Genomic DNA, 12452 nt, shown 5'->3' on the forward strand with positions numbered 1-12452 from the left:
CTGTAAAGAAAAAGTCAATTAACTGAACAAATATACAACATGTTTAAAAATAAAGAGGTGTATATTTTATTAGATATCACAAATACTTCTAAGTTCACAAGTTGAAAGCTAGCAATGACTTTCTTATACCATCTAACTCACTGTTCCCTTTTAGTTCCTGTGCCCATACCCATCCATCCAGCTTTTTCCCTTGCTTAATTTCAAGATACCCCTCTGTCTGCTTGGTGCAAGCCTTCCCATTCCACTCCAGTTCCATCCACAAGAATTGCACCTGTCATCACAGTCCAAACTTGCCAAGTTAGTCTTTTATCTGCTAGCAAAGACATCCCCAGCCTCTATAGGCAGTGTTTATTTCAGTGGAGAAAATTCCTGGGTTTTGCCTCACTTGTGAGAGAGGTAAGGTGGTTATGTGCAGAAAATGCTCCCCTTAATTATCTCAAAATGTTGATAGATGCATAAAATTCAGTATGCTCTGTTGACATTTATACATAGATTTCTATATTCCTATTAAAGCATGTGTGTATGTATTTCAACAGTGATACATGGATCGATACACATTTTAAAGGGATACAGGATATGTATATAGATATACATATATGTACGTGTGTGTGTGTGTGTGTGTATTAGTATGAGAGGTAATTTTTAAAAGGCATCCAGAACATAATTTTTAAAAGTCAGAATCAAGAACAGGAAATAGATAAAATCAGAATGGTAAATAAAATAATTAGTTCATGGATTAAATGTAAAGGAAGTATGTTTTTGGGAAAGTGGTAGCAGATGACAATTGAGTAGGAATGAGTTGTAACAAAAGATCCATTTATTGAGTTCCCACTCCATGCTAGATGTACTGTATTTAACACTTTGCATATTTTATTTCATTTAATTTTTATTGAAATTCTAAGTGGTGGGTACCAGTGCTTTTACTCTGCTGAATATAAACAGACACAAAGTTTAAATAATTTAGCCAGGGTTATATAGCAGGTAAATGGTGAGATTTGAACCTGGATCTTTCTGGCCTTGCCTTCCATCCTCTCTTATTCAAAAGTAAGGAAGTGGAGATGAAGATTGCTGTTTCCTTTCACCTCTTTTTCATCCATCTCAAGACCTTGAACTGCACTTCAGGTAGCACTTTAATTGATAGGTACATATGGATCACCCAAAATGATGATGATTCTGGAACAAAGAGTGGAAAAAGACTCAGGGAAACTTGATTAGAAGGGCTCCTGGGGGCTTGGGGTGGGAAGCAGTACATAAATGTCAAGCCGTGTCATCTCTGAAGTACCTTGCCTCTTGACTCTAGAATAAAGAATGAGAGAGCTGCTGTGGGGGCCAGATGACTGGGGATCCTGCAGGGAATAAGAGGAAACAGGCTCATTTAGCCTTGTTGGATTATAGTTTTTTGAGTTCACCACAAAAGTTAATGTTCTTCTGCAGGAGATCACATGTCAGGCAAAGAAAGTAGACTGATGCCTGTCATAGACTGATTGTAGGTATGAGCATTTAAGTGGAACAGATTAATGATCAGATATGGCAAAAATGAAGAAGGTGAATGAGCTAATGGCAGATAAAGGGACAAAACTGCCTTTTTGGGTTTTCAGCTTATATTTTAGCACAAATTGAGGGACTTGAAAGTCATGTAGTTACAGTGCTGAGGCAGGGATGCTCAGAAGCAATCCACTTTAAATCAGTAAAGACCTAAGGACTGGCCGGGCGCAGTGGCTCAAGCCTGTAATCCCAGCACTTTGGGAGGCCGAGGCGGGTGGATGACGAGTTAGGAGCTCGAGACCATGCTGGTCAACATGGTGAAACCCCGTCTCTACTAAAAAATATACAAAAAATTAGCTGGGCATGGTGGCGCGTGCCTGTAATCCCAGCTACTTAGGAGGCTGAGGCAGGAGAATTGCCTGAACCCAGGAGGCAGAGGTTGCCGTGAGCCGAGATCGCGCCATTGCACTCCAGCCTGGGTAACAAGCGCGAAACTCCGTCTCAAAAAAAAAAAAGACCTAAGGACTAGGCATTCAGAAAACTTGTGACTTGCCTACGTAACTTTGCTAGATAAGGATGGAGTAAAGACTAGAACTTAAATTTCCACCTCCGCCCCAGCATCATTCTGCCTCTCAATAAGGTTTGACTAGGAAGGTGGATAGCAGCAGGGAGTAGTGGTTGATATTTTCACTTTTTAATCTTTGATTTTATTAATATTTTTGATTGACAAATAATTGGATTACACTGATTGAGTCATGTTGCAATGCATAATGCATGCACACAATGTGGAATGATTAAATCAAGCTGTTTAACACGTCCATCACCTTGCTTCCTTCTCCTTTTTCTCTGTGGGGAGACATCTGAAATTTACTTTGTCACTGTGACTTTAATGGAATCATTCTGGTCTCTGCCTAGAGGGTCAGCACGTTGTGTGTACTCTACATTTCCTTGAGCAGCAATGACATTGAATACATTTTCACTTGTTGATTGGCCATCTGCTGATCTTCTCCTGTGATGTGCTTAGGTTTTTGCCCCTTTAAATTGATTTGTTTTTTAAACATGAGGGATTCTTTATATTTTCCACGTGAGTTCCTTTGTCAGGTGTAGTAGAGCAAACATCTTCTTCCAGTCCTGTTTCTTGTCTTTTCTCTATCTTAACCACATCATTTGATGAACAGAATTTTTGTACTTTTGCTGATGAAGTCTAACAGCTTTTTATGTCCGCTGTGTTTTGCCTACTAAGAAATCATTGTGTAACTTACGGTTGTAACAATAATCTCTTAATGGTTTCTTCTAGAAGATCAACAGTCTTTTCCAGACTCGCTGCACCCACAGGGCATTTTCTTGCAAAAATTCACTAATGGCAATACTAATGGTAGTAATGATCATAAAAACAACAATAGTTATTTACTGAACTTACACAATATTCCAGTTACACTTTCAAAGACTTTACATGTACCAAACATTTAATTTCCCGTTTCCACAATAGTAGTCTCGGGTAGATGTGATTATTCTTATGTACAAATAATGCACATGGTGTCCACGTGGCGGACAGAGCACAGGGGTAGTGAGCCTTTAGCCCATGTCTCACAGGGAAGATGGTGGGGGATGGCAGGGACAACTGGTAGAGTGGGTGCCATGACTAAAGGCTTTCTCATGTGTTACATTAGCAGGGTTATTCCACAGATACCACGGAATAAAGACAGAATGGTATTGGTAGTCTTTATGTATTCATTAAACTAACCTACACAATAAAAACGTTTACACCAAAAACATAGTCATTAAGAATTAAGAAAAAGTGATTTTTCCACTCTTTGAATTTGCCTCTAGAATGACTTCTGATATTCTGTAAGCAGAAGAGTGATCGGTGGGCTCGGCATGATGGCTCATGCCTGTAATCTCAGCACTTTGGGAGGCCGAGGCGGGTGGATCACCTGAGGTCAGGAGTTTGAGACCAGCCTGGGCAACATGGTGAAACCTATCTCTACTAAAAATAAAAAATTTGCCAGGCATGGTGGTTCCTGTAATCCCAGCTACTGAGGAGGCTGAAACAGGAGAACTGCTTGAATCTGGGAGGCAGAGGTTGCAGTGAGCCAAGATCGCACCACTGCACTCCAGTCTGGGCAAGAATGAGACTCTGTGTCCAAAAAAAAAAATCAGTGAAGGCTTTCCTATCTTCAACAGTATCATGAATTTTTCTCATGTTGAGGAAGGCATGAATGTAGTCTAGAAAGAATGTAGTCATACATTCTTTGTATAGAAGCCCCCTATCACCTGAGGGGGGATACATTCCAAGACATCCAGTGGATACCTGAAACAATAGATAGTACTGACTGTTTTTTTCCTGTACATTTTTACAATACTATATACTACATTTTTTCCTGTACAAACATATCTAAAGATTAATTTATAAATTAGGCACAGTAAGAGATTACCAACAATAACTAATAAAATAGAACAATTGTAAAAATATGCTGTAATAAAATTATGTGAACATATCTCTCTCTCCCAAAATATCTTATTGTCAGGTAGCTCTTAGCCACCTCAGTATACATTTTTTTCCCTTTTCTTTATTGAGAACTTTCACCTTTTCACTAAAAAGGAAGCACTTTGTGGCTTCTCTTTGGCATATCCAAATTACCAGCATCACTACTCTTGCTCTTTGGGGCCACTGTTAAGTGAAGTAAAGATTACTTGAGCACAAGCACTGTGATGCCGTGACAGTCGATCTGACCACCAAGGCAGCTACTAAGTGACTAGCAGGATGGCAGCATATACAGCGTGGATGTGCTGGACCAAGGTGCAAGTCACATCCCTGGCTGATTGCAGCAGGACAGCAAGAGATGTCATCCCGCTACTCAGAAGGGCACACCATTTGAACCTTACAATTTATTTCTGGAATTTTCCATTTAATATTTTTGAACTGCAGTTGACTGCAGGTAACAAAATGTGGAGAGCGAATCCACGGATAACAGCAGGCGGCTGAGTTCAAAGGGCGCATCAACTGTTGTGGATCCTCTGATGTTCTCGGAGGAGGTTTAGCTGGTGACACGCCTTCCCACATTCCTTACATTTGTAGGATTTTGGCCCACTGTGTGTTTTCTGGTGCTGTGTAAGCTGATGGCCATGACTAAAGCTCCTTCCACATTCTGTACACCCGTAGGGCTTCACCCTGGTATGAATTCACTCGTGTTTCACCAGGCTCAAGCCGTAAATGAAAGCCTTCCCACACTCCTTACATTTGGACAGGGTTTCGCTCGTGTGGATTCTCTCTTGTTGAGTAAGATGATAGCCACAGTTGAAGGCCTTCCCACATTCTGTGCATTTGTACGGCTTCTCGCCCATGTGTATCCTCTCGTGCTTCACAAGACTGGAACCCCAGCGAAAGGCCTTCCTGCACTCCTTACACTCGTGGGGCTTCTCACTGGTATGGATCTTCTGATGCCGAGTAAGGTCATTTACTGGAGTGAAGGCCTTCCCGCATTCTTGACATTCATAGGGTTTCTCACCTGTGTGAATTCTTTTATGCTAAATGAGGCTTGAGCCACAAATAAAGGCCTTCCCACAGTCTTTACATTTGTAAGGCTTCTCCCCACTGTGAATTCTCTTGTGCTGAATGAGTGTATACGCGGCTAAAAGTCTTCCCAGTCTTTGCACTTGTAGTCTTTCTCCCCAGTGTGGAACCTCTGGTGCTGCGCGAACTTGTCGCCACGCCGGAAGGCCTTGCCACAGTCTTTGCATTCGTAGGATTTCTCCCCAGTATGAATTCTTTTATGAATAACGAGGCTTGAGCCCCATGGAAAAGCCTTCCCACAGTCTTTACATTCCTACGGCTTCTCCCCGGTATGGATTTTCTGATGCTGAGTAAGCTGATTGCCCCATTGGAAGAACTTCTTACATTCTTTACATTCGTTAGGTTTCTCACCAGTACGGATTTTCTGATGTTGACCAAGTTGATAGCCATGACTAAAGGCCTTCCCGCAATCCTTACATTCAAAGGAATTCTCCTTAGGATGTCTCTGATGGGATCTGGGAGGGGTGCCTTCTCTAGTAGTGGGCCTTTTTACACAACTGATGATCATTCGATTGACATACCTGCCTCTGGAGCGCTGTGGTCTTTCAGATGTACCTTCATATATCCAGTTATGGCCAAGGGATTTACTTCTTCTATCTGAATTCCTTTTGGAAATGCGTATTTCATGAAGGCTTTTTTCTGTAGGTAAATTCTTAGTCTCATAGGCTGATTCCAAATCCAGTGAGACCACGTTACTATAGTTGTCCAGCATCACATCCCAGTACAGGTCCCTATGAGCAGAGTTCAGACAGGCCCATTCCTCCTGAGAAAAGTCTATGGCTATGTCGGCGAATGTCACCAAACCCTGGGCCATTGTTTTAGAATTGAACAACTGATCAGTCTTCTTGGGGTTTCCTCTGCAGAAGACACAAATTCCAAGAGGCTAGAGACTCTGGGGTGCTGGTCTGTGGGTTTTATGCACATTCACGCATTTCACCCTCCTCACAAGACTATCTTCAGAAGGCTCAAAAAGCTGAACCTTTTAAGATGTTTAACGATTCCTCTTCCTCCTCAGGGATACTTTTTCTGAAGGATGCTGGCCTTCCCGGGTGGAGAAGGGCTGTGTCACCCCAGCTGGGACCTCCTCTGGTCTCTGAGTGGGGTGATGCTGAGCGAGCCATGACTGTTCTCAGAAGGGTGTCCTCTCCTAGCCCCTCTGGGGTGTCACCTGGATTTCTCTGCAGGCCACAGGCTGCCCCAAGCTGCTATTCGGTGTTCCTTCCTTGCTGGATGCAACTTGGCTTTAGGACATATAACAGTTCTTCCTCCTCTGGGATGCTTTTCTTAACAGCCAGATGGCCTCTTTCTTCCCCAAAAGGAATTCTATTCCTGAGGTTACTTCCTCTTGTTTCTGCATGGAGAGCTCTTCTGGCTCCAAAATTGCCATCTTGTGGCTACTTGTGAACTCTTCTTCCTGGTCATTTTCACAACAGCATTGAGGCTCTCACGTCACTTTGGGACCACTGCTCGTTAGCAAGCACCACATGGTTGGAAGTCAAAGGCACAGCAAGCAGTGGAGACACACCATTCCCTGCTGAACCCTGCCCTGGCTTTCTCCTGAGAGGCAAATAGCTCCCAGCTTAGGGCCTAACCACACCCAGGACACAAGGAGATGAAACAGGGCCTCAGGCGTAGTCGTGACAAGGTCCGGGGGCAACCATTTTTAAAAATTCCATGAGGATAAAGCACGCCCCTCAGCTGGCGATCTGGCTTGCTCTTCATTGGACTGTGCCCTAAAGGCCTCTCCATATTTTCATTTTAACAGACACACAGAAGTGGGTCAGGTAGATAAGAGAGTGGAAGAGGGGGGAGGAAGCCTGCAACCTTCTTTGGAGAAAACATTCTTTCTTTTTCTAATTGGCCATGGATTAGGCCAGATTTGTCCAGCCTAAAACATAGACTAATACCTAGCACAATTATCATTATATTTTATTTGTGTGATCATTTATTGTCTTATTCCTCTTTAGAATAGAAGCATCACAAAGGCAGGAACCATATCTGTGTTTTTGTGTATTACTGTATACAAAATGCCAGGTGAATGCACATAAGATCCAAGGAATAAATGAATTAACTGACTGCATCAGAAATATCTGGGAGATTGTTTAAAATGATGGGTTCCAAGTAACACCCAAACCAACTGAATTAGACTCTCTAGAGGAGGAACCTTGAGGATAGCTGGCAGGGCTTGGGATGAATGACACAGGCTGGCTTCTCCCAGTTCTCAGTGGTCTCCATGACTTGGCTCAAGAGAGTTACCCTCCCTTTTAGGCCTCAGTAGTTAATGCTGCAATGGAAACACTCATTCTGTGAACTTAGAGACACAGAGGTGGGGATGGATCATTGGCTGTTGACCTTGAAGAGAGCCTTACTTCCCTGTGTTTTCTTAAAGCCTTGGCAACAGGTGGCCAAAAAGGCAGGTGAAAGGGCGGAATGCCAGTTTACATAGCCCCCACAACTGTTTAGGGGAACAGGTGGCTGAGGAGGTGTTGGCTGAGATTTAGGAAGCAGGAGGCCAAGTAGAAAGACCTACTCGGTAGCTATTTCATATTCCTAAACAAAACATACAGAAACCTGGAGTGTAAAAAGAAAGTGTGATGTCTGTCATGAGAAATTAGGAAGGACTTTGAAAGAGTCAATATAGTAAAAATGATATGCTTTAGGATTCAAAAAAGAAACAAAAACTGTTACAGGTATTACTGTAACACATGCCAACTGACTTGGCTTATCTTCTTAAGCCCAGATAAATCCCCTTTTGCCAAAAAAAACCTGTTTACCACCAGATATATTTTTGAAGACTTAAAGTAGGCATTGATTTGGCAATCTTTCTATCTAGGAGTAGACTGTCAGAAAGTTTCATATTCCTTCTTCAGTCTCTACCATCACAGTATCAATCCTCCTGTGACATCATTGTCTACTTTAATTCCTAAGAAGCAATTAGTCAATTTCAAGCTTTGTCATCTTCGTATTTCTCATGGGTTTAACAGCGTTGGTGTGGAATTACTACACTTTTGCTATGGGGAAATCTGAAAGCATTTTTGAGTGTGTTAATAGGGCATAGAGAAATTCCTGACACATGAAGTGTTTTATATATAGAATATACAATTCCAAACAAGAGGACTTATTGAGTAGGAAGAAGCTAGGCTTCTTGAGCAAACAGTCTGCTTTTAGGTCTGCAAGATTGATGGAAGGGCCTTGTTTATTGTACCTTTGTCAGATTTTAGCTCCCTGCAGGTAAACAAGAGACAAGTTTGAGACTTAGGCCAGCTGGAAACGGGTCTCTGCCCACAGCTCCCAGCCCCGGTGCTCCTTAGTTATCTTCTCTGCTTCTGTCAAATAATAATGGAGGAGATCTCTGGGTGTTGGTCACTGGGTCTTTGCCAAATGGTGTTTTAAATATAATCTGGACCCCGAGTATAGTTCTTGGCCCTTCTGCCTTGTAAGATACAGGTCCAAACCACTTTCTCAACCCTCACATTCCCAATTCCATCCCCACCTCCCTTATTTCCAGAAAGTAAACCTTACCTGCACCTCCACTGAGATCAATGTCACCCAGTTTTTATCCTACTGTTACCTTCTAACCTGGGAAACAGCTCATATCACAGTCTACTCTCCAAAATAGAATGTCTCCACCTATTCATTCTTCTTTCTCTTTCTTCCTATCTTAGAGCAAGAAGTGGTGAAGGTAGAATGGTATGTGCTTCCTACTTGGCATCATGTCTTTTGGTTATTTGTACTCTTTTTGACCTTCAGTTTCTCTCTTTCCACTGGATTTTTTCCCTCTAACACAAATATGTATGAGCATCTCTTTTTCATAACAAAATGAACAAAAACCTTTTATTGATCCTGCCGTTCATTTAGACAATCTCCCATTACATCAAACAGACCAGCCCTTATCATCCATCCAGTCAACCTTCCAATTATCCTTCCATTCAGTCTTCTAGTCATTCCTCCCTTTCTCTCTCCATTTCTTTATCCAACATTAACCGATTGCTTACAGTGACCTTATTTTACACATTAGAAAACCAAGCCCCAAAGGATTAAGAAAAGCAACCAAGATCACATAGCCTGGCTATCTAGTTTAAAGGGGTTTTGCCTTTAAACTAAATGATCAGGTCCCTGTTGACTTCCTAAATGCCAAACACACTTGATACTTTTTAGTACTCATCTTACTTCACCCTCTTAGGGGCAGAGCATGAATAGGAAAAAAGCACAGGAGAGGTTAAGTTTTTAAGACTATGAAATGCATATTTATATTTTAATTTTTTTGGTTGTCTGTCATACTAAAAACTTGTTCTACTGTGGCAGGCCCACTGAGCTACTAGCACGTCCAAGAAGTACTTTTAAAATCTAAATTTGTTTATGAGAGCTTTGCTGTTTACATTGTAGGTATGTACCAGGGAAAAGAATTCAAAGTGACACCAAATATGTGCGCCTTAAATAACACCATCTGCCCATTTGGATCTGTGCAGCTCTTTTAAAATACTGTGAGGTGCTTACCCAAAGCCTGACATGTTTCAGGATAAGGGAAAGATTCTTATGCTAAGACCCTAGATGAGAACACTGTGTTTAAAGTTTTAGAAGGTTTTGAGTTCTTCCCTTCTTTCTTTCCTAGTTGTTCATTCAATATATATTAGGATTGGGGTCCTTTTTTATTCTAGTGTCCCCTGTACACAGCAGAGGCCCATCTTTATACTTGTGTTCTCTGTACACAGCAGGGGCTGTACTATTGCAGTGATATGACAGGCCTGAGAAGACCCCCCCCCGCCCTTTTCCTTCCCAAACAGCTGCATGCATGACCCAGTCTTTACTGAGGTCTATTATTACTGCCTTAGAAATTCTGGGTGGAAAGTCTATCATCTATTATAAAGCAAATGTCTGGTTGATAGGAGTCATTTTTACCTTAGGATGAATAATCTGGTCCCATTTGATAGACTACTTCTGGATTGGTTTTTTATAACTAATAAAGCACAGAAGGACAGTGTCAGAGGGCACTTGGAAGTAAAGATTTGAAAAAGGGAATGATAGGTTACATCTGTCTGTTTATATGAAACAAGGGAGCTATAAAAAGTCTTGTTGGCTGGGCGCAGTGGCTCACACCTTTGATCTCAGCACTTTGGGAGGCCAAGGCAGGCGGATCATGAGGTCAGGAGATCGAGACCATCTTGGCTAACATGGTGAACCTTGTCTCCACGAAAAATACAAAAAATTAGCCAGGTGTGGTGGCACACACCTATAGTCCCAGGTACTTAGGAGGCTGAGGCAGGAGAATCGCTTGAACCTGGGAGGCAGAGGTTGCAGTGAGCCAAGATCATGCCACTGCATTCCAGCCTGGGTGACAGAGCAAGACTCTGTCTCCAAAAAGAAAAGAAAGTCTTATTTTAGGGCCTTGGTAACATAGTGACAGAGAACAGGGGCTTCAGGCTAAGTGACTATTTAATTAGCTATGTGACTTTAGTCAGGTCATTGTACCTTGATGGGTAGTCTTCATTCTGCATCTGTAAGTGGACTCTGCAGAGTCCTTTAAAGTCCTTTTTAGCACTGACACTTTATGGTTCTGCTAGAGGAACTGAGAAATCTGAAGAAACCCAGGGTTTGTGTGTGTGTAATGGGCGTAGGCATGCCTGGAGCAACCTGTGAGAGGTATTATGGATCGTGACAAATGCTTGTAGTGGCAGGGGCCACATCTTTGTGATCCTGGAGTATAGCTTATGATTGGTGTGGAACATGTAGTGCTGTGTGATGGAATGAATGAACTGAGGACTGGCAGGTGCACCAGCAGCACTTGGGGCAAAGACTGTTCTGGGTCCTTTGGAGTCTTACCTCCCTTTTAATAAAGGCAAAGCCATGAATCTAGGGCTTTGTTGAGTTGTCAGGACTGTACAGTGAGTATTACCCTTTGTCCTGATAATTTCCAGTAATTTCTACTAACTGTCTAGTAACAGGCAAAATGCTGTACTAACCTGAATTGTAGACTGGCATAAAGAGGGGTGCCTCATGGCAGTATGTGAGGTGGGCTGCCCATGGGGGGGCATGTGCATCATTAACGTCATAAATGGTAGCTTTGGTGTTACTTTTGAAAACCAACTGCAGCAGGTACTGAATTAGGTGTTTTATATGGGCTTAGTATGAAAATTGAAGGTCTTTGAGATAAATAATAAATCTGATTTCCACTTACAGTTGAAGAAACTGATGTTCAGGTAATAACTCACCAGGGGTTATAGACACCCCCCTAGATCCATAGTGTGTAAATTTATCATTCCCAAACTTTCTTCCTTAATGCAAAATCCCATTCCTAGTCATTACAAATATTACAAATGAGTCTTGTCCCTTCTTAACTTGATAGTTTATTTAGCCCTCTCTGCCCAGAGAAAATACTTAAATGTTTTTAAATGTGATAATTCACAACAGGTTGAACACTTTAAAATCTGAAACTTTGTGAGTGCTGACATAACACTTGAAGTGCTCCTTGGAGCCTTTTGCATTTTGGATTTTTGGATTAAGGATGCTCAGCCAGTGTGATGTGTGATACACATATTCCAAATTCTAAAAATATTCAATATCAAAAACATTTCTGGTTCCAAGCATTTCATTTAAGGGATAATCTGTAGTCAGAGTAACTACCTGGGATTAAATCAAGATGTCCTATTCTAGGATTGGAAACATTTCATTTGATTGATACTTCCTTCTGGTCATTCATAAATGTTCCTTATGTCTTTTTAGAAACCTTTAATACAATAAAAGAGAGAAAACATCAGTTTTAAAATTATAGCCCAAAGTGCATTCCAGAGTAGATAATCTTGTTTTTATGGAATAAGTAAGGCTAAAGATAATTCTATGTTAATTGCACATTTTATGTTATAAAAATGTAGCTATCCTATGAGACTCTGGGATATGATTGATTCTTAAAATTCTTCTATGGAATGATTTGTGACTGCCTAAGGAAACCACCAACCAGTCAGGGAGGAGAGAAAAGGATGTGGGAGAGAGCCACTTTGAGCAGTGGTAGGAAGTGTTCACTGTAGAGAGGCAGAGAGGTCGGGTAAGAAGGGTTGGGGGAGGTCACTTGCTTTTCCAGTGCTTAGGAAACCCTGACTTCTGTCTAATCATGTAAGCATCATTGTTTTTTCATTACTGAAAGTTATTTCTTTTCTCTTTTGTAATTCACAGTACATAACAATTAGTAGACTTGTGAACTAGGAAGCATTATGGTGTACAACAGATACTTGTGTTTCTAAAGCACTTCTCTGCAAGTGGGATAATGCTGAACCTCAGTGGTTGGGTGCTATCCATGTGGGAAATGGGATGCACCTCATTCTTTTGTTCTGTAAAACCAGTGATTTTCTAAGAAGGTCTCACCAAACACTGCCCCCAGCTGGACAAATGTTACTCTTAA

General features: G+C 41.6%; 1 protein-coding gene and 1 pseudogene across 19 annotated transcripts in view; one reads left to right on the forward strand and one right to left on the reverse strand.

Moving 5' to 3' along the window:
- The window catches only part of ST7 (suppression of tumorigenicity 7), a 306671-nt gene that overhangs the window by 171823 nt on the left and 122396 nt on the right, over positions 1-12452 (forward strand). The gene's annotated exons all lie outside the window — the stretch shown is intronic.
- LOC128928431 (uncharacterized) lies at positions 4375-6000 on the reverse strand (annotated as a pseudogene).

This window comes from Callithrix jacchus, chromosome 11 (assembly GCF_049354715.1).
Source record: "Callithrix jacchus isolate 240 chromosome 11, calJac240_pri, whole genome shotgun sequence".
Classification (NCBI taxonomy): domain Eukaryota; kingdom Metazoa; phylum Chordata; class Mammalia; order Primates; family Cebidae; genus Callithrix; species Callithrix jacchus.